Raw genomic sequence first — 22874 nt, 5'->3', positions numbered from 1 at the left:
GGACTAAGGTTCCAAACCAGTTAGAGATCATCAACGACGGCTAAATCCGAAGATGGAGGAAGTGGTAAGAAAGGAGATACTAAAACTCCTTGAGGCGGGTATAATTTATCCCGTTGCTGATAGTGATTGGGTAAGTCCTGTCCATTGCGTCCCTAAGAAGGGAGGTATTACTGTTGTTCCTAATGATAAAGATGAATTGATTGGGCAAAGAATTATTACAGGTTATAGAATGGTAATTGATTTCCGTAAATTAAATAAAGCTACTAAAAAGATCATTACCCTTTACCTTTTATTGATCAAATGCTAGAAAGACTATCCAAACACACACATTTTTGCTTTCTAGATGGTTATTCTGGTTTCTCTCAAAGACCTGTGTCAGCGGAGGATCAATCAAAAACTCATTTTACTTTCCCTTTCGGTACTTTTGCTAATAGACGTATGCCTTTTGGTTTATTTAATGCACCTGCTACCTTTCAAAGATGCATGATGGCTCTATTCTCTGACTTTTGTGAAACGATTTGTGAGGTCTTCATGGATGACTTCTCTGTTTATGGATCCTCTTTTTATGATTGCTTGAGCAACCTTGATCGAGTTTTGTAGAGATGTGAAGACACTAGTCTCGTCTTGAATTGGGAAAAGTGCCACTTTATGGTTAATGAAGGCATTGTCTTGGGGCATAAAATTTCTGAAAGAGGTATTGAAGTTGATAAAGCTAAGTTGATGCTATTGAAAAGATGACGTGTCCCAATGACATTAAAGGTATAAGAAGTTTCCTTGGTCATGCCGGTTTTTATAGGAGGTTCATTAAAGACTTTTCTAAAACCTCTAGGCCTCTGACTAATTTATTGCAAAAATATTTCCCTTTTGTCTTTGATGATGATTGTGTAGAAGCATTTGAAATACTTAAGAAAGCTTTGATCACGGCACCTATTGTTCAGCCACCTGATCAGAATTTACCTTTTGAAATTATGTGTGATGCTAGCGATTATGCTATAGGTGCTGTTCTAGGACAAAGAGTTGATAAGAATCTAATTGTTATCCAGTATGCTAGTAGAACTCTTGACACTGCCCAGAGAAATTATGCTACCACTGAAAAAGAATTCTTAGAAGTAGTATTTGCTTGTGATAAGTTCAGACATTATATTGTTGATTCTACAGTTACTATTCACATTGATCATGCTGCTATTATATATCTTATGGAAAAGAAAGATGCTAAACCTAGACTTATTTGATGGGTCCTCCTGCTCCAAGAATTTGATTTGCATATTATTTATAGAAAGGGAACTGAGAACCCCGTTGCAGACAACTTGTCTAGGTTAGAGAATGTTCTTGATGACCCACTACCTATTGATGATAGCTTTCCTGATGAACAATTAGCGGTCATTAATGCTTCTCGTACTGCTCCGTGGTATGCTGATTATGCTAATTACATTGTTGCTAAATTTATACCACCTAGTTTCACATACCAGCAAAAGAAAAAGTTCTTTTATGATTTAAGACATTATTGCTGGGATGACCCACACCTTTATAAAGAAGGAGTAGATGGTGTTATTAGACGTTGTGTGCCTGAGCATGAACAGGAACAGATCCTACGCAAGTGTCCATCCGGACCATATGGAGGACACCACGTTGGAGATAGAACTGCACATAAGGTATTGCAATCTGGTTTTTATTGGCCTACTTTCTTCAAAGATGCCCGTAAGTTTGTCTTGTCTTGTGATGAATGTCAAAGGATTGGTAATATGAGGAAACGTCAAGAAATGCCAATGAATTACTCTCTTGTTACTGAACCATTTGATGTTTGGGGCTTTGATTATATGGGACCTTTTCCTGCCTCTAATGGATACACACATATTTTAGTTGCTGTTGATTACGCTACTAAGTGGGTAGAAGCTATTCAAACTAGTAGTGTTGATCATAACACCTCTATTAAGATGCTTAAAGAAGTTTATTTTTCCGAGGTTTGGAGTCCCTAAATATCTCATGACTGATGGTGGTTCACATTTTATTCATGGTGCTTTTCGTAAAATGCTTGCTAAGTATGATGTTAATCATAGAATTGCATCCCCTTATCACCCACTGTCTAGCGGTCAAGTACAGTTGGGTAATAGAGAGCTCAAATTAATTTTGCAGAAGATTGTTAATAGATCTACAAAGAATTGGTCCAAGAAACTTGATGATGCATTATGGGCCTATAGAACTGCATATAAAAATCCTATGGGTATGTCTACGTATAAGATGGTTTATGGAAAAGCATGTCACTTAACTCTTGAACTTGAACATAAGGCATATTGGGCTATTAAAGAGCTCAACTATGATTTCAAACTTGCCAGTGAGAAGAGGTTATTTGACATTAGCTCACTCGATGAGTGGAGAACCCAAGCCTATGAGAATGCCAAGCTGTTTAAAGAAAAAGTTAAAAGATGGCATGACAAAAGGATACAAAAGCGTGAGTTTAACGTAGGTGATTATGTGTTACTATTCAACTCTCGTTTAAGATTTTTTGCAGGTAAACTTCTCTCTAAATGGGAAGGTCCTTACGTTATCGAGGAGGTCTATCGTTCCGGTGCCATAAAAATCAACAACTTCGAAGGCACAAATCGAAGGTGGTGAACGGTCAAAGAATCAAACATTGTATCTCAGGTAATCCTGTAAATGTTCAAACTAATATTATTGAAACCGTAACCCCGCAGGAATAAATAAGGGACACTTTCCAGAATCTTTCAGACTCCGAAAAGGAGTAGGTATGTGGTACGGTAAGTAAACCGACTCCAAAACAGTTCTAATGGCATTTTTTCTCCGTTTTGGAATATTTAAAAATTTAGGAAAGCAAGAAGTAATCCGGGAAGGACACGAGGCCTCCACGAGGGTGGAGGGCATGCCCACCCTTACTCGGCGCGCCCCCTGTCTCGTGGACACCTCGTGTGCCTTACGGACTCCGTTTTCTTGCACGTTACTTCTCTTGGTCGATAAAAATTCATTATATAATCTCCCGAAGGTTTTGACCACCGTATCATGCAAAAATCTTCTGTTTTTGTTTCGAGCTGTTTTTCTGACAGATCTAGAGCACCATGGCATCTCCAAGCGCTCCCAAGGACAAGTTTTTCGAGAGGGTTATCAACCCCTATCTCGCGGAGGTGCTGCAACACCCTCAAACCATTGAGATGCGTGAGGGGGTGCTGCACATCCGCGATGTGGAGGGACCAAGGCGTACCGGAAGTGTGGAGACAAAGCTCGAAGCTATGGAACAGCAAGTTTTCAAGTGCCAAGGGATGGTGGAGCATGGACTCAATGCTAACCAGATGATGATCGCGGACTTCACCAACAATCACAAGCTTGATGTCAAGAACATTGGGGAGAACGTCTTCAAGCCTCATGAGAAAATCGAGCACCTCCAAGCCCAGATCTATGACCTGCAAAACCAAAACTGTGAGTATGAATATAGATTCAAGAGGATGAGTTTGGCTGCAGATTTGAGGATCCCGGAGACTCGATCATCCTTCTATGACGGTGAACCTATGCCTTGGAAGACGGACGACAAGCCTACATCATCAACAACTCCTTCTTCACCACCTCCGAGGACATAATCACTTGGGTATGGGCACTCCCCTTGGCAACTGCCAAGCTTGGGGGAGGTGCCCCAGTATCGTATCACCATCACACTCCTATGTTTATCGTTTTTCTTAGTTCGATCCTTTTACTGATATCTTGATCTAGTAGAATAAAGTTTTGGTATGATTTAGTTTTGAGTTTTGCTTTGTGATCCCTCTATGTAATCGAGTCAGTGAGCTATATAATAAAGACTAGTGTTGAGTCAAGGGCTTTGCTATCTCTCTTTGATCTTGAGAAAATAGAAAAAATAGAAAGAATAAAAGAATTCATATTGATCTTATGGATAATAATGACTTCACATATAAAGAGTATGAGGCATAAAAGTTGTTGAGAGTTGACAAACATAGTTTTGGTCATCGTTGCAATTAATAGGAAGTAATAAAGAAAGAGAAGTTCTCACATATAAATATACTATCTTGGACATCTTTTATAATTGTGAGCACTCATTAAAGTATGACATGCTAAAGAGTTGATGTTTTACAAGGAAGACAACGTAATGGTTTATGTTTTCTCACATCTCAGTTAAAGTATATTGTCTTGGATCGTCCAACATGTTGAGCTTGCCTTTCCCCCTCATGCTAGCCAAAATTCCTTGCACCAAGTAGAGATACTACTTGTGCTTCCAAATATCCTTAAACCCAGTTTTTTGCCATGAGAGTCCACCATACCTACCTATGGATTGAGTAAGATCCTTCAAGTAAGTTGTCATGTTGCAAGCAATAAAATTGCTCTCAAAATATGTATGACTTATTAGTGCGGAGAAAATAAGCTTTATACGATCATGTGATATGGAAGTAATAAAAGCGAGGGGCTGCATAATAAAGGTTCATATCACAAGTGGCAATATAAAGTGACGTTCTTTTGCATTAAGATTTTGTGCATCCAACCCTAAATGCACATGAAAACCTCTGCTTCCCTCTGCGAAGGGCCTATCTTTTACTTTATATCTTTTACTTCATGCAAGAGTTAAGGTGATCTTCACCTTTCCCTTTTTATTTTGTCCTTTGGCAAGCACCTCGTGTTGGAAAGATCCTGATATATATATCCAATTAGATGTAAGTTAGCATGAATTATTATTGTTGACATTAGCCTTGAGGTAAGACGTTGGGAGGCAACACTATAAGCCCCTATCTTTCTCTGTGTCCGATTAAAACTCCATAACCATAAGTATGGCATGAGTGTTAGTAATTGTAGAAGACTATATGATAGTTGAGTATGTGGACATGCTGAAAAGCTCTAATCTTGACTCTTTCCGATGTTATGATAAATTGCAATTGCTTCAAGGACTGAGATTATAGTTTGCTAGTTCTCAATGAAGTTTCTGAACCATACTTGACATTGTGAATAGATTGTTACTTGAGCATAAGAAATCATATGACAAAATCTATATATGTTGCTGTTATAAGAATGATCATGATACCCTCATGTTCGTATTTTTTTTTATCGACACCTCTATCTCTAAACATGTGAACATATTTCTCGATATCGGCTTCCGCTTGAGGACAAGCGAGGTCTAAGCTTGGGGGAGTTGATACGTCCATTTTGCATCATGCTTTTATATCGATATTTATTGCATTATGGGCTGTTATTACACGTTATGTCACAGTACTTATGGCTATTCTCTCTTATTTTACAAGGTTTGTCATAAAGAGGGAGAATGCCAGCAGTTGGGATTCTGGCTGGAAAAGGAGCAAATGTTGGAAACATATTCTGCACAGCTCCAAAAGTCCTGAAACTCCATGAAAGTCATTTTTGGAATTATTAAGAATTATTGAGCAAAGAAAGTACCAGAGGGGGCCCACATCCTGGCCACGAGGGTGGGGGCGCGCCCCCCTACTGGGCGCCCCCCCCTATCTCGTGGGCCCCCTGGTGGCCCTCCGGTGCCCATCTTCTGCTATATGAAGTCTCTTACCCTGGAAAAAATCATAAGCAAGCTTACGGGACGAAACTCCACCGCCACGAGGCATAACCTTGGCGGAACCAATCTAGGGCTCCCACTTATGATTAACCTCTATTGCAAGCATCCGCAACTACAACAAAAGTATTAAGGTAAACCTAACCATAGCATGAAACATATGGATCCAAATCAGCCCCTTACGAAGCAACGCATAAACTAGGGTTTAAGCTTCTGTCACTCTAGCAACCCATCATCTACTTATTACTTCCCAATACCTTCCTCTAGGCCCAAATAATGGTGAAGTGTTATGTAGTCGACGTTCACATAACACCACTAGAGGAGAGACAACATACATCTCATCAAAATATCAAACGAATACCAAATTCACATGACTACTAATAGCAAGACTTCACCCATGTCCTCAGGAACAAACGTAACTACTCACAAAGCATCTTCATGTTCATGATCAAAGGAGTATTAATACATATTAAGGATCTGAATATGATCAGAGGAGCATATTCATGTGCAGTTCTATCTCCAGCGTGGTGTCCTCCATAAGCTTCGGAGTGACACTTGTGTAGGATCTGTTCCACAACATCTAATAACACCATCTACTCCTTCTTTATAAAGATGTGGGTCATCCCAAAAGTAATGTCACAAATCATAGAAAAACTTTTTCTTTTGTTGATATGTGAAGCTAGGTGGTATAAATTTAGCGACAATATAATTAGCATAATCAGCATACCATGGAGTGCTACAAGAAGTGCTTATGACATTTAATTGTTCATCAGGAAAGCTATCATCAATAGGTAGCGGGTCATCAAGAACATTCTCTAACCTAGATAAGTTATCTGCAACGGGGTTCTCAGCTCCTTTTCTATCAACAATATGCAAATCAAATTCTTGCAGCGAGAGAACCCATCTAATAAGTCTAGGTTTTGCATCTTTCTTTTCCATAAGATATTTAATAGCAGCATGATCAGTGTGAGTAGTTACTTTAGAATCAACAATATAGGGTCTGAATTTATCACAAGCAAATACAACTGCTAAAAGTTCCTTTTCGGTAGTAGCATAATTTCTTTGAGCATTGTCTAGAGTCTTACTAGCATAATGGATAACATTTAATTTCTTATCAACTCTTTGCCCTAGAACAGCACCTATAGCATAATCACTAGCATCACACATAATTTCAAAGGGTAAATTCCAATCAGGTGGCTGAACAACAGGTGCAGAGATTAATGCTTTCTTAAGTATGTCAAATGCTTCTACACAATCATCATCAAAGACAAATGGTACATCTTTTTGTAGTAAATTAGTCAGAGGCCGACAAATTTTTGAGAAGTCCTTAATGAACCTCCTATAAAATCCGGCGTGTCCAAGGAAACTTCTTATACCTTTGATATCCTTGGGACATGGCATCTTTTCAATAGCATCAACCTTGGCTTTATCAACTTCAATACCTCTTTTAGAAACTTTGTGCCCCAAGACAATACCTTCATTAACCATAAAGTGGCACTTTTCCCAATTCAAGACAAGATTAGTTTCTTCACATCTCTGCAAAACTCGAGCAAGATTTCTCAAGCAATCATCAAAAGAGGAACCATAGACGGAAAATTCGTCCATGAAAACCTCACAAATCTTTTTGCAGAAGTCAGAGAATATAGCCATCATGCATCTTTGAAAGGTAGCAGGTGCATTACATAAATCAAAAGGCATACGTCTATAAGCAAAAGTACCAAAAGGGCATGTAAAAGTAGTCTTTGATTGATCTCTAGCCGACACAGGTATTTGAGAGAAACCAGAATAACCATCTAGAAAGCAATACTGTGTATGTTTGCATAATCTTTCTAGCATTTGATCAATAAAAGGTAGGGGGTAATGATCTTTCTTAGTAGCCTTATTTAATTTCCGGAAATCAATTACCATCCTATAACCTGTGATAATTTTTTGCAGAATCAATTCATCTTTATCATTAGGGACAACAGTAATACCTCCCTTCTTAGGGACACAATGGACAGGACTTACCCACTGACTATCAACAACGGGATAAATTATACCTGCCTCCAGAAGCTTGAGTATTTCTTTTCTTACCACTTCTTTCATTTTAGGATTCAAACGTCATTGAGGATCACGAACTGGTTTGGCATCCGCTTCCAAATTTATTTTATGTTGACATAAAGTGGGACTAATGCCCTTAAGATCATCCAGAGTATATCCAATAGCGGCACGGTGCTTCTTCAGAGTTTTCAATAATATTTATTCTTCATGCTCTGAAAGGTTAGCACTAATAATGACATGATATATTTTCTTTTCATCAAGATAAGCATATTTAAGATTATCAGGCAACGGTTTAAGCTCAAACACGGGATCACCCTTGGGTGGAGGAGGATCCCCTAGGATTTCAACAGGCAAATTGTGTTGCAGAATAGGTTCCTGTTTAAAGAATACTTCATCTATTTCCCTTCTTTCATTCATGAACATATCATTTTCATGGTCTAGCAAATAGTGTTCTAAAGGATCACTAGGAGGTACGGCAATAGAAGCAAGACCAATAATTTCATCCTTACTAGGCAATTCTTCCTCACGATGTTGTTTACTAAATTTAGAGAAATTAAACTCATGAACCATATCATCCCAGCCAATAGTAACAACATTCTTTTCGCAGTCTATCTTAGCATTAACAGTATTCAAGAAGGGTCTACCAAATATAATGGGACAAAAGCTATCTTGTGGAGAACCAAGAACAAGAAAATCAGCGGGATATTTGGTTTTCCCACACAAGACTTCAACATCTCTAACAATTCCCATTGTAGATATAGTATCTCTATTGGCAAGTTTAATTGTAACATCAATATCTTCTAACTCAGCAAGTGCAATATCATGCATAATTTCTTCATACAAGGTAATAGGTATAACACTAGCACTAGCACCCATATCACATAAGCCATGATAACAATGATCTCCTATTTCAACAGAAATAACAGGCACGCCTACCACAGGTCTATGTTTATCTCTAGCATAGGGTTTAGCAATTCTAGCAGTTTCACCACAAAATTGAATAACATGCCCATCAATATTATCAGACGAGAGATCTTTAACAATAGCAATATTAGGTTCTACTTTAACTTGCTCAGGAGGTGTATAAGTTCTAATATAGCTTTTACGAACAACAGTTGAAGCTTTAGCATGATCCTTCATTCTAACAGGGAAAGGTGGCTTCTCAACATAAGAAGTGGGGAAAATAGGATCATTATAAGTGACAGCCTTTTCTTCAACTTTATAGGTGCATCTACTTTTACTTCTATGGGAGGATGATATTTAAACCACTTCTCCTTGGGGAGATCAACATAGGTAGCAAAAGATTCACAGAAAGAAGCTACTATCTCAGAGTCAAGTCCATATTTAGTGCTAAACTTACGGAAAATATCGGTATCCATAAAAGATTTAACACAATCAAACTTAGGTGTCATACCTGACTCCTTACCTTCATTGAGGTCCCAATCTTCAGAGTTGCGTTTAATTCTATCCAATAAATTCCATTTAAATTAAATAGTCTTCATCACAAAAGAGCCAGCACAAGAAGTATCGAGCATGGTGCGATTGTTATCAGAAAGCCGAGCATAAAAACTTTGCATAATTACTTCTCTTGGGAGCTCATGATTGGGGCATGAATATAACATTGATTTAAGCCTCCCCCAAGCTTGAGCCATGCTTTCTCCTTCGCGAGGCCAAAAATTATATATATAATTGCGATCACGATGAACAAGATGCATAGGGTAATACTTTTGATGAAATTCCAATTTCAATCTTTTATAGTTCCATGATCTCATATCATCACATAGCCTGTATCATGTCAATGCGTCTCCCTTCAAAGATAAAGGGAAGGCCTTCTTCTTAACAACATCATCGGGTATACCTGCAAGCTTAAATAGTCCACAAACTTCATCCACATAGTGTAGATGTTCATCAGGATGCTTTGTTCCATCTCCTGTAAAAGTGTTAGCTAGCAGTTTTTCCATCATACCCGAAGGAATTTCAAAAGGAGTTTCATTTTCAATAGGTTCAGTAGGTTGAGGAGCAACTCTTTGCTCTACTGGACGGGGTGAAGATACCCCGAACAAGCCCCTCAGAGAATTACTTTCCATAGTAACAAGTGACAGAAAATTTCAGCACACTATATAAGTTTTTCCTTACCAAATTCCACCTACCAAAGGCGCTACACTCCCCGGCAATGGCGCCAGAAAAGAGTCTTGATGACCCACAAGTATAGGGGATCTATCATAGTCCTTTTGATAAGTAAGAGTGTCGAACCCAACGAGGAGCAGAAGGAAATGATAGGCGGTTTTCAGCAAGGTATTCTCTACAAGTACTGAAATAAGTGGTAACAGATAGTTTTGTGATAAGACAAATTGTAACGAGCAACAAGTAACAAAAGTAAATAAAGTGCAGAAAGGTGGCCCAATCCTTTTTGTAGCAAAGGACAAGCCTGGACAAACTCTTATAATAGGAAAAGCGCTCCCGAGGATACATGGGAATATCGTCAAGCTAGTTTTCATCACGCTCATATGATTCGCGTTCGGTACTTTGATAATTTGATATGTGGGTGGACCGGTGCTTGGGTGTTGTTCTTACTTTAACAAGCATCCCACTTATGATTAACCTCTATTGCAAGCATCCGCAACTACAACAAAAGTATTAAGGTAAACCTAACCATAGCATGAAACATATGGATCCAAATCAGCCCCTTACGTAGAAACGCATAAACTAGGGTTTAAGCTTCTGCCACTCTAGCAACCCATCATCTACTTATTACTTCCCAATGCCTTCCTATAGGCCCAAATAATGGTGAAGTGTTATGTAGTCGACGTTCACATCTAGAGGCTAGACAACATACATCTTATCAAAATATCGAACGAATACCAAATTCACATGACTACTAATAGCAAGACTTCTCCCTTGTCCTCAGGAACAAACGTAACTACTCACAAAGCATATTCATGCTCATAATCAGAGGGGTAATAATATGCATAAAGGATCTGAACATATGATCTTCCACCAAATAAACCAACTAGCATCAACTACGAGGAGTAATCAACACTACTAGCAACCTACTAGCACCAATCCCGGACTTGGAGACAAGAATTGGATACAAGAGATGAACTAGGGTTTGGAGATGAGATGGTGCTGGTGAAGATGTTGATGGAGATTTCCCTCTCCCGATGAGAGGAGCATTGGTGATGACGATGGTGATGATTTCCCCCTCCCGAAGGGAAGTGACCCCGGCAGAACAGCTCTGCCGGAGCCCTAGATTGGTTCCGCCAAGGTTCCGCCTCGTGGCGGCGGAGTCTCGTCCCGAAAGGTTGCCTTCTATTTTTTTCTCATCGAAATACTTCATATAGGAGAAGATGGGCGTCGGAGAGCCACCAGGGGGCCCACGAGGTAGGGGGCGCGCCCCCCACCCTTGTGAGCAGGGTGTGGGCCCCCTGGCCTTCATCTTTGGCGATGATTTTTCTTTATTTATTTTAAGATATTCCGTGGAGTTTTAGGACTTTTGGAGTTGCGCAGAATAGGTCTCCAATATTTGCTCCTTTTCCAGCCCAGAATTCCAGCTGCCGGCATTCTCCTCTTCATGTAAACCTTGTAAAATAAGAGAGAATAGCCATATGTATGGTGACATAATGTGAAATAACAGCCCATAATGCAATAAATATTGATATAAAAGCGTGATGCAAAATGGACGTATCAAGGGGGGCGTGCCCCCCACCCTTGTGGTAAGCTGGTGGGTCCCCTCTGGTTGATTCTTTCACCAGTATTTTTATTTATTCCAAAAATATTCTCCATAAATTTTCGGGTCATTCTGAGAACTTTTATTTTTGCACAAAAATAACATCAAGGCAATTCTGCTGAAAACAGCGTCAGTCCGGGTTAGTTCCATTCAAATCATGCAAATTAGAGTCCAAAACAAGGGCAAAAGAGTTTGGAAAAGTAGATACGATGGAGACGTATCAGTGATGACGATAGCTTTGATTTCCCCCTCCCGGAGGGAAGTATCCCCGGTGGAATCGCTCCACCAGAGAGCAAAAGTGCTCCTGCCCAAGTTCCGCCAAAAGACGCGGTGCTCCATCCCGAAAGTCCTCTCCTTATTTTTTTTCTAGGTCAAAAGACCTTATGTACCAAAAGATGGGCACCGGAGGTGGGCCAAGAAGCCCACTACCCACTAGGGCGCGCTTGGGGGGTGGGCGTGCCCTGGTGCCTACTGGGCACCTGGGTGGCCTCCTCCAGTATTTTTTATATATTCCAAAATAAATCTCCGTAAAATTTCAGCTCATTTGGAGATGTGCAGAATAGGTATCTCTGACATAGCTTTTACAGGTCTAGAATTCCAACTACCAGTATTCTCCCTCTTTGTGTAAACCTTGCATGTTATGAGAGAAAAAGCATTAGAATTACTCCACAAAGTGTTACATTGAATAAAAACACTATAAATAATAGTAGGAAAACATGATGCAAAATGGACGTATCAACTCCCCCAAGCTTAGACCTTGCTTGTCCTCAAGCGAAAGCTGATATCGAGAATCATGTCCACATGTTTAGAGAGAGAGAGAGGTGTCGATAAAAGCAAAATACGGACATAGTAGCATTATGATCATTATTATAATAGCAATAAAATTTATCATAAAACTTCTCATGGGCAAGTAACAATTCATCACAGCATCGAAGTATAAAGCATAAACTTTATTGAAAACTAACAAACTATGTTCTCAGTCAACTTTGCAATTTCAACTCATCACATTTTTGAGAAGGGTATCGTATCGGATCCTTTTGGCAAGTCCACATACTCAACCATCATTTTGTCTTCTATGATTGCTAACACTCACATCATATATATGGATCAAAAAGTTTCAATCGGACACATAGAAAGATAGGGGCTTATAATTTCGCCCCCAACTTATTCACCTCAAGGGTGATGTCAACAATAATAACTCATGATCACTCATATCCAACTGGATATATGTGCCTAGATCTTTCCCCCCGATATGATGCTTGCAAAAGAGTAAATAAAAAGGAATAGAGGAAAACACTTTGACTCTTGCATAAAAAGTAAATACATAAAAGTAAAAGATAGGCCCTTTGCAGAGGGAAGCAGAGGTTGTCATGCGCTTTTTAGTTTTGTATGCACAATCTCTTAATGCAAAAGAACGTCACGTTATATTGCCCCTTATGATAGCAACCTTTATTTGCAGTTTGTTGCTTTTATTACTTTGCCATCACAAGTTCGTACAACGCTTATTTTCCTTTACACTAAAAGATCAAACACATTTAGAAGCAATTTGTATTGCCTTATGCACCGATGACAACTTACTTGAAGGATCTTGCTTAATCCATAGGTAGGTATGGTGGACTCTCAATACATGGATTTGGGTTTAAGGTTTTTGGATGCACAAGTAGTATCTCTACTTAGTGTGGATTTTTGGCTAGCAAAGATATTGGGCAAGCACCACATGTTGAAGGATCTATGACAATATAACTTCTTTGTGAATATGAACAAACATAAATCATTATGTTGCCTTCCTTGTCCAACATCAATAATTTGGCATAAGATATTTAATGGGGGCTCACGATCATAAAAGATGTCCAAGATGGTATATTTGCATGTGAATCTTCTATTCCCTTATTAATTCTTTTATGAATTGCATCATTGACCAATGCTATGTTTGTCAACTTTCAATAAATTTTACCACTTATACGTTTCCTTATGTGATGTCATTACTTACTATAGATTAGCATATGATCTTTTTCATTATTTCCTTTATTTTGATTGAAACAATAAAAGTAAAGAAGCAAAACCTCAAACTAAACTTTATTATATAACTCTCAACTCGATTACATAGATGGATAGATCACAAAACTAGCACTCGAAAATATATCTTACTAAACTTTTATTCAGACTAAGTCATGAAATAACTAAAGATCAAACTAAAAACTGGCGAAGATAATAAAGTGATTGTGATACGATAACGGGGCATCTCCCCCAAGCATGGCGAAAGCCAAGGGGAGTGCCCATACCTGTGTGCTCAAGTCTCCTTCTTTGGTGATGGTGGTGGTGACGATGTGGTAAGCTTGTCCTCCAGCTTCCATGGCAGGGGTTCACCATCATAAGAGGATGCACAAGTCTGCTGAGTCTTGCAACTGGCAGCTAAACTCATACCTTTAAATCTTGCTTCATACTCGAAAACTTAATTTTGAAGATCATAGATTTGGCTTTGCAGAAAATTGATTTGCTCGTTGAAGGAAAACATGATGCCCTTCATTGATCGTCCATCCACCTTGTGATCATGGGTGAATTCCGCGATCATGGAGTGATTGGCACTAAGTCCACGCTCCACCATTCCTTGGCACATGAAAATCTCTTGCTCCATCACCTCGAGCCTGGCCTCCATGCTCCCCGTCTTCTTGGGCCCTTGGACATCCCGGATGTGAAGCACCCCCTCACACATCTAAATGGCTTGAGGGTGCTTCAACACCTCTATTAGGTAGGGGTTGATGACCTTCTCGAATAACTTGTCCTTGGAAGAGCTTGGTGCAGCCATGGTGATCTAGATCTGTTGGAAAAAATAGCACGAAACAAGAACAGAGGATTTCTTTGGGATACGGTGGTCAAATTGTCCGAGGGTATATATAAAGAATTTTTATCTTGGGAAACAAGTATACTACAGGAAAACGGAGTCGGGAAGGTGCCCGAGGGGCCCACTACCCATCAGGGTGTGCCAGGTGGGCCAGGCACGCCCTGGTGCCTAGTGGGCACCTAGGTTGCCTTCTCGGGTGTTTCTTATTTTTTTTATTTTTTCTAACATCCAAAACCGACAGAAAATATTTTGCGGAATTTTTTGAATCGTTTACTTACCGTATCACGTACCTCTTCCTTTTCAGGGTTCTGGGGTGTTCTAGAAGGTCTTGTTTATGTGTTCCCCCGGTGTTATGGTTTGGATAATGTTAGTTTCAACATTAATAGGCGTACCTGAAATAGAGTGCTTAATTCTTTGTCCATTGACCACCTTCGGATTAATGCCTTCGGCATTATGGATCTTAATAGCTCCAGAGCGGTAAACTTCTTCGATGATATATGGTCCTTCCCATTTGGAAAGAACTTTTCCTGCAAAAAATCTAAAACGAGAATTGTACAATAGAACATAATCACCAACTTTGAATTCTCACTTTTGGATTCTTTTGTCATGCCATCTTTTGACTTTTTCTTTGAATAGTTTGGCATTTTCATAGGCTTAGATTCTCCATTCATCTAGTGAGCTAATATCAAATAACCTCTTTTCACCAGCAAGTTTGAAGTCATAGTTGAGTTCCTTAATTGCCCTATATGCTTTATGTTCCAACTCAAGAGGCAAATGAAAAGCTTTTCCATAAACAATTTTGTATGGAGACATACCCATAGGATTTTTATAAGCAGTTCCATAGGCCCAAAGTGCATCATCAAGTTTATTAGACCAATTCTTTCGGGGCCTATTGACAGTTTTCTATAATATCAACTTTATTTCTCTGTTGCTAAGTTCAACTTGCCCACTAGATTGAGGGTGATAAGGCGATGCAATTCTATGGTTGACATCATATTTAGCAAGCATTTTACGGAAAGCACCATGAATAAAGTGTGAACTACCATCAGTCATTAAATATCTAGGGACTCCAAACCTCGGGAGGATAACTTCTTTAAGAATTTTAATGGAGGTATTATGATCAGTGTTGGGGAACGTAGTAATTTCAAAAAAAAATCCTATGCACACGCAAGATCCATCTAGGTGATGCATAGCAACAAGAGGGGAGAGTGTTGTATACGTACCCTCGTAGACCGAAAGCGGAAGCGTTATGACAACGCGGTTGATGTAGTCGTACGTCTTCACGATCCGACCGATCCTAGTACCAAAATTACGGCACCTCCGTGATCTGCACATGTTCAGCTCGATGACGTCCCACGAACTCTTGATCCAGCTGAGTGTCGAGGGAGAGCTTCGTCAGCATGACGGCATGATGATGGTGGTGATGAAGCTACCGGCGCAGGGCTTCGCCTAAGCACTACGACGATATGAACGAGGTGGATTATGGTGGAGGGGGGCACCACACACGGCTAAGACAATGATAAACTTATGTGTTCTAGGGTGCCCCCTCCCCACATATATAAAGGAGGGAGGGGGAGGCTGGCCGGCCTCTCTAGGCGCGCCAAGGGGAGAGAAGTCCTCCTCCTAGTGGGAGTAGGACTCCCACTTTCCTAGTCCCACTAGGAATAGAAGGAAGAGGGGAAAGGAGAAAGGAAAGGGGGGCCGGCCCCCTCACCCAACTCGGATTGGGCTTGGGGAGTGCGCCCCCTCCTAGGCTGCCTTCTCTTCTCTCCCACTAAGGCCCATTAAGGCCCATATGCTCCCCGGGGGGGTTCCCGTAACCTCCTGGTACTTCGGTAAATGCCCGAACTCACACGGAACTATTCCGATGTCCAAACATAGTCATCCAATATATTGACCTTTATGTCTCGACCATTTCAAGACTCCTCGTCATGTCCGTGATCATATCCGGTACTCCAAACTACCTTCGGTACATCAAAACACATAAACTCATAATACCGATCATCACCGAACGTTAAGCGTGCGGACCCTACGGGTTTGAGAACTATGTAGACATGACTGAGACATGTCTCCGGTCAATAACCAATAGTGGAACCTGGATGTTCATATTGGCTCCCACATATTCTACGAAGATCTCTATTGGTCAAACCACATAACAACATATGTTGTTCCCTTTGTCATCGGTATGTTACTTGCCCGAGATTAGGTCGTCAGTATCTCAATACCTAGTTCAATCTCATTACCGGCAAGTCTCTTTACTTGTTTCGTAATGCATGATCCCGCAACTAACTCATTATTCACATTGCTTGCAAGGCTTATAGTGATGTGCATTACCGAGAGGGCCCAGAGATACCTCTCCGACAATCGGAGTGACAAATCCTACTCTCGATCTATGCCAACTCAACTAACACCATCAGAGACACCTGTAGAGCACCTTTATAATCACCCAGTTCCGTTGTGACGTTTGGTAGCACACTAAGTGTTCCTCCGGTATTCGGGAGTTGCATAATCTCATAGTCATAGGAACATGTATAAGTCATGAAGAAAGTAACAGCAAATAAACTAAATGATCAAGTGCTAGGCTAACGGAATGGGTCAAGTCGATCACATCATTCTCTAATGATGTGATCTCGTTAATCAAATGACAACTCATGTCTATGGCTAGGAAACTTAACCATCTTTGATTCAACGAGCTAGTCAAGTAGAGGCATACTAGTGACACTCTGTTTGTCTATGTATTCACACATGTACTAAGTTTTCGGCTAATACAATTCTAGCATGAATAATAAACATTTATCATGATATAAGGAAATATAAATAATAACTTTATTATTGCCTCTAGGGCATATTTCCTTCAGTCTCCCACTTGCACTAGAGTCAATAATCTAGTTCACATCGCCATGTGATTTATCATCAATTGTTCACATCGTCATGTGACCAACACTCAAAAGGTTTACTAGAGTCAATAATCTAGTTCACATAGTTATGTGATTAACACCCGAGAGTAAAAAGGTATGATCATGTTTTTCCTGTGAGAGAAATATTAGTCTACGGGTCTGCAATATTCAGATCCATATGTATTTTGAAAATTTCTATGTCTACAGTACTCTGCACGAAGCTAGTCTAGCTAATTGCTCCCACTTTCAGTATGTATCCGGATTGTGACTTAGAGTAATCTAGATCGGTGTCAAAGCTTGCATCGACGTAACTTTTTACGACGAACTCTTTATCACCTCCATAACCGAGAAATATTTCCTTAGTCCTCTAAGGATAATTTTGACCGTTGTCTAGTGATCTACTCCTAGATCAAAATTGTACTCCCTTGCCAAACTCAGGGCAGGGTATACAATAGGTCTGGTACACAGCATGACATACTTTATAGAACCTATGGCTGACGCATAGGGAATGACTTTCATTCTCTCTATCTTCTGTCGTGGTCGGGCTTTGAGTCTTACTCAACTTCACACCTTGTAACACAGGCAAGAACTCTTTCTTTGACTGTTCCATTTTGAACTACTTCAAAAACTTGTCAAGGTATGTACTCATTGAAAAAACTTATCAAGCGTCTTGATCTATCTCTATAGATCTTGATGCTCAATATGTAAGCAACTTCACCGAGGTCTTTCTTTGAAAAACTCTTTTCAAACCCTCCTTTATGCTTTCCATAAAATTCCACATCATTTCCGATCGACAATATGTCATTTACATATACTTATCAGAAAGGTTGTAGTGCTCCCACTCACTTTCTTGTAAATACAGGCTTCACCGCAAGTCTGTATAAAACTATATGCTTTGACCAACTTATCAAAGCGTATATTCCAACTTTCGAGATGCATGCACCAGTCCATAGATGGATCGCTGGAGCTTGCATATTTTGTTAGCACCTTTAGGATTGACAAAACCTTCTGGTTGCATCATATACAAGTATTCTTTAATAAATCCATTATGGAATGTAGTTTTGTTTATGCATTTGCCAGATTTCATAAAATGCGGCAATTGCTAACATGATACAGACAGACTTAAGCATCGCTACGAGTGAGAAAAACTCATTGTAGTCAACACCTTGAACTTGTCGAAAACCTTTCGCGACAAGTCGAGCATTGTAGATAGTAACACTACCATCAGCGTATGTCTTCCTCTTGAAGATCCATTTATTCTCAATGGCTTGCTGATCATCGGGCAATTCCACCAAAGTCCATACTTTGTTTTCATACATGGATCCCATCTCAAATTTCATGGTCTTAAACCATTTTGTAGAATCTGGGCTCATCATCGCTTCCTCATAGTTTGTAGGTTCGTCATGGTCTAGTAACATGACTTCCAGAACCGGATTACCATGCCACTCTGGTGCGGAACATACTCTAGTTGACCTACGAGGTTCGGTAGTAAATTGATCTGAAGTTTCATGATCATCATCATTAACTTCCTCACTAATTGGTGTAGGCATGACTTGAACTGATTTCTGTAATGAACTACTTTCCAATTCGGGAGAAGGTACAATTACCTAATCAAGTTCTACATTCCTCCCACTCACTTCTTTCGAGAGAAACTTCTTCTCTAGAAAGAATCCATTCTTAGCAACAAAGATCTTGCCTTTGGATATGTGATAGAAGGTGTGCCCAACATTTTCTTTTGGGTATCCTATGAAGATGCATTTCTCTGATTTGAGTTTGAGCTTATCAGGTTGAAACTTTTTCACATAAGCATCGCAACCTCAAACTTTAAGAAACGACAGCTTAGGTTTCTAGCCAAACCATAGTTCATACGATGTCATCTCAACAGATTAGACGGTGCCCTATTTACTATGAATGTAGTTGTCTCTAATGCATAACCCCAAAACGATAGTGGTAAATCGGTAAGACACATCATAGATTGCACTATATCCAATAAAGCACGATTATGACGTTCGGACACACCATTATGCTATGGTGTTCCAGGTGGCATGAGTTTGTGAAACTATTCCACATTGTTTTAATTGAAGACCAAACTCGTAACTCAAATATTTGTCTCCGCGATCAGATAAAAGAAACTTTATTTTCCTGTTACGATGATTTTCCAGTTTACTCTGATTTTTTTTTGAACTTTTCAAATGTTTCAGACTTATGTTTCATCAAGTAGATATACCCATATCTGCTCAAATCATCTGTGAAGGTCAGAAAATAACGATACCTGCCGTGAGCCTCAACACTCATCGGACCGCATACATTAGTATGTATTATTTCCAATAAGTCAGTTGCTCGATCCATTGTTCCGGAGAACGGAGTCTTAGTCATCTTGCCCATGAGGCATGGTTCGCAAGAATCAAGTGATTCATAATCAAGTGATTCCAAAAGCCCATCAACATGGAGTTTATTCATGTGCTTTACACCAATATGACGGCAGTGCCACAAATAAGTTGCACTATCATTATTAACTTTGCATCTATTGGCTTCAATATTATGAATATGTGTATCACTATGATAGAGATTCAATAAACCATTTACATTGAGTGTATGACCATAAAAGGTTTTATTCATGTAAATAGAACAACAATTATTCTTTGACTTAAATGAATAACCGTATTGCAATAAACATGATCCAATCATATTGATGCTCAACGCAACCACCAAATAACATTTATTTTAGGTTCAACACTAATCCCGAAGGTAAGGGAGTGTGCGATGGTGATCTTATCAAACTTGGAATCACTTCCAACACACATCATCACCTCGCCCTTAACTAGTCTCTGTTTATTTTGCAACTCCCGTTTTGAGTTACTACTCTTAGCAACTAAACCAGTGTCAAATACTGAGGGGTTGCTCTAAACACTAGTAAAGTACACATCCATAACATGTATATCAAATATACTATTGTTCACTTTGTCATCCTTCTTATCCACCAAGTATCTAGGGCAGTTCCACTTCCAGTGACCATTTCCTTTGCAGTAGAAGCACTCAGTTCCAGGCTTGGGTCTAGCTTGGGCTTCTTCATGGGAGCAGCAACTTGCTTGCCATTCTTCATGAAGTTCCCTTTCTTTCCCCTGCCCTTTTACTTAAAACTAGTGGTCTTGTAAACCATCAACACTTGATGCCTTTTCTTGATTTCTACCTTCGCTGATTTCAGCATCGCGAAGAGCTTGGGAATCGTTTATGTTATCCCTTGCATATTATAGTTCATCACAAAGTTCTAGTAAATTGGTGATAGTGACTAGAGAACTCTGTCAATCACTATCTTATCGGGAAGATTAACTCCCACTTGATTCAAGTGAATACTCAGACATTCTGAGCACATGCTCACTCGTTGAGCTATTCTCCTCCATCTTGTAAGCAAAGTACTGTCAGAGGTCTCATACCTCTTGACACGGGCATGAGTATGAGATACCAATTTCAACTCTTGGAACATCTTATATGCTCTGTGGCATACAAAACATTTTTTAAGTCCTGGTTCTAAGCCGTAAAGCATGGTGCACTAAACTATCAAGTAGTCATCATACCGAGCTTGTCAAACGTTCATAACGTCTGCATCTACTCCTGCAATAGTTCTGTCACCTAGCGGTGCATCAAGGACATAATTCTTCTATGCAGCAATGAGGATAATCCTCATATCACGGACCAAGTCCGCATCATTGCTACTAACATCTTTCAACTTAGTTTTCTCTAGGAACATATCAAAAAATAAACGGGGAGCTACATCGCAAGCTGTTGATCTACAACATAGATATGCAAATACTATCAGGACTAAGTTCATGATAAATTAAAGTTCAATTAATCATATTACTTAAGAACTCCCACTTAGATAGACATCCCTCTAATCATCTAAGTGATCACATGATCCAAATCAACTAAACCATGTTCGATCATCACGTGAGATGGAGTAGTTTTCAATGGTGAACATCACTATGTTGATCATATCTATTATATGATTCACGCTCGACCTTTCGGTCTCAGTGTTTCGAGGCCATATCTGCATATGCTAGGCTCGTCAAGTTTAACCCGATATTCTGTGTGTGCAAAACTGGCTTGCACCCATTGTATGTGAACGTAGAGCTTATCACACCCGATCATCACGTGGTGTCTCGGCACGATGAACTTTTGCAATGGTGCATACTCAGGGAGAACACTTGTACCTTGAAATTTAGTGAGAGATCGTATTATAATGCTACTGCCGAACTAAGCAAAATAAGATGCATAAAAGATAAACATCACATGCAATCAATATAAGTGATATGATATGGCCATCATCATCTTGTGCCTTTGATCTCCATCTCCAAAGCACCGTCATGATCACCATCTTCACCGGCTTGACACCTTGATCTCCATCGAAGCATCGTTGTCATCTCGCCAACTATTGCTTCTACGACTATCACTACCGCTTAGTGATAAAGTAAAGCAATTACATGGCGATTGCATTTCATACAATAAAGCGACAACCATATGGCTCCTCCCAGTTGCCGATAACTCTGTTACAAAACATGATCATCTCATACAATAAAATTTAGCATCATGTCTTGACCATATCACATCACAACATGCCCTGCAAAAACAAGTTAGACGTCCTCTACTTTGTTGTTGCAAGTTTTACATGGCTGCTACGGGCTGAGCAAGAACCGTTCTTACCTACGCATCAAAACCAAAGGATTTTTTGTCAAGTGTGTTGTTTTAACCTTCAACAAGGACCGGGCGTAGCCACACTCGATTCAACTAAAGTTGGAGAAACTGACACCCGCCAGCCACCTGTGTGCGAAGCATGTCGGTAGAACCAGTCTCGCATAAGTGTACGTGTAATGTCGGTCTGGGCCACTTCATCCCACAATATCACCGAATCAAAGTATGACATGCTGGTAAGCAGGATGACTATTATCGCCCACAACTCATTTGTGTTCTACTCGTGCATATAACATCTACGCATAGACCTGGCTCGGATGCCACTGTTGGGGAACACAATAATTTCAAAAAAAATCCTACGCACACGCAAGATCCATCTAGGTGATGCATAGCAACGAGAGGGGAGAGTTTTGTCTACATACCCTCGTACACCGAAAGCGGAAGCGTTATGACAACGCGGTTGATGTAGTTGTACGTCTTCACGATCCGACCGATCCTAGTACCGAAAGTACGACACCTCCGCGATCTGCACACGTTCAGCTCGGTGACGTCACACGAACTCTCGATCCAGCTGAGTGTCGAGGGAGAGCTTCGTCAGCACTATAGCGTGATGACGATGATGATGAATCTACCAGTACAGGGCTTGTCCTAAGCACCACGACGATATGACCGAGGTGGATTGTGGTGGAGGGGGCACCACACACGGCTAAGACAATGATCAACTTGTGTGTTCTAGGGTGCCCCCTCCCCACGTATATAAACGAGGGAGGGGGAGGCCGGCCGGCCTCTCTAGGCGCGCCAAGGAGGGAGGAGTCCTCCTCCTAGTGGGAGTAGGACTCCCCCTTTCCTAATCCCACTAGGAATAGAAGGAAGAGGGGAAAGGAGAAAGGAAAGGGGGGCCGGCCCCCTCACCCAATTCAGATTGGGCTTGGGGGGGCGCTCCCTCCTAGGCTGCCTTTTCTTCTCTCCCACTAAGGCCCATTAAGGCCCATATGCTCCCTGGGGGGGGGGGGGGTTCTGGTAACCTCCCGGTACTCCGGTAAATGCCCGAACTCACCCGGAACCATTCTGATGTCCAAACATAGTCATCCAATACATTGATCTTTATGTCTTGACCATTTCGAGACTCCTCGTCATGTCTGTGATCATATCCAG

The sequence above is a fragment of the Triticum dicoccoides genome, chromosome 2B (genome assembly GCF_002162155.2).
Source record: "Triticum dicoccoides isolate Atlit2015 ecotype Zavitan chromosome 2B, WEW_v2.0, whole genome shotgun sequence".
In the NCBI taxonomy this organism is placed as follows: domain Eukaryota; kingdom Viridiplantae; phylum Streptophyta; class Magnoliopsida; order Poales; family Poaceae; genus Triticum; species Triticum dicoccoides.
The sequence above is the reverse complement of the archived record's forward strand: the minus strand, read 5'-3'. Positions refer to the sequence as shown.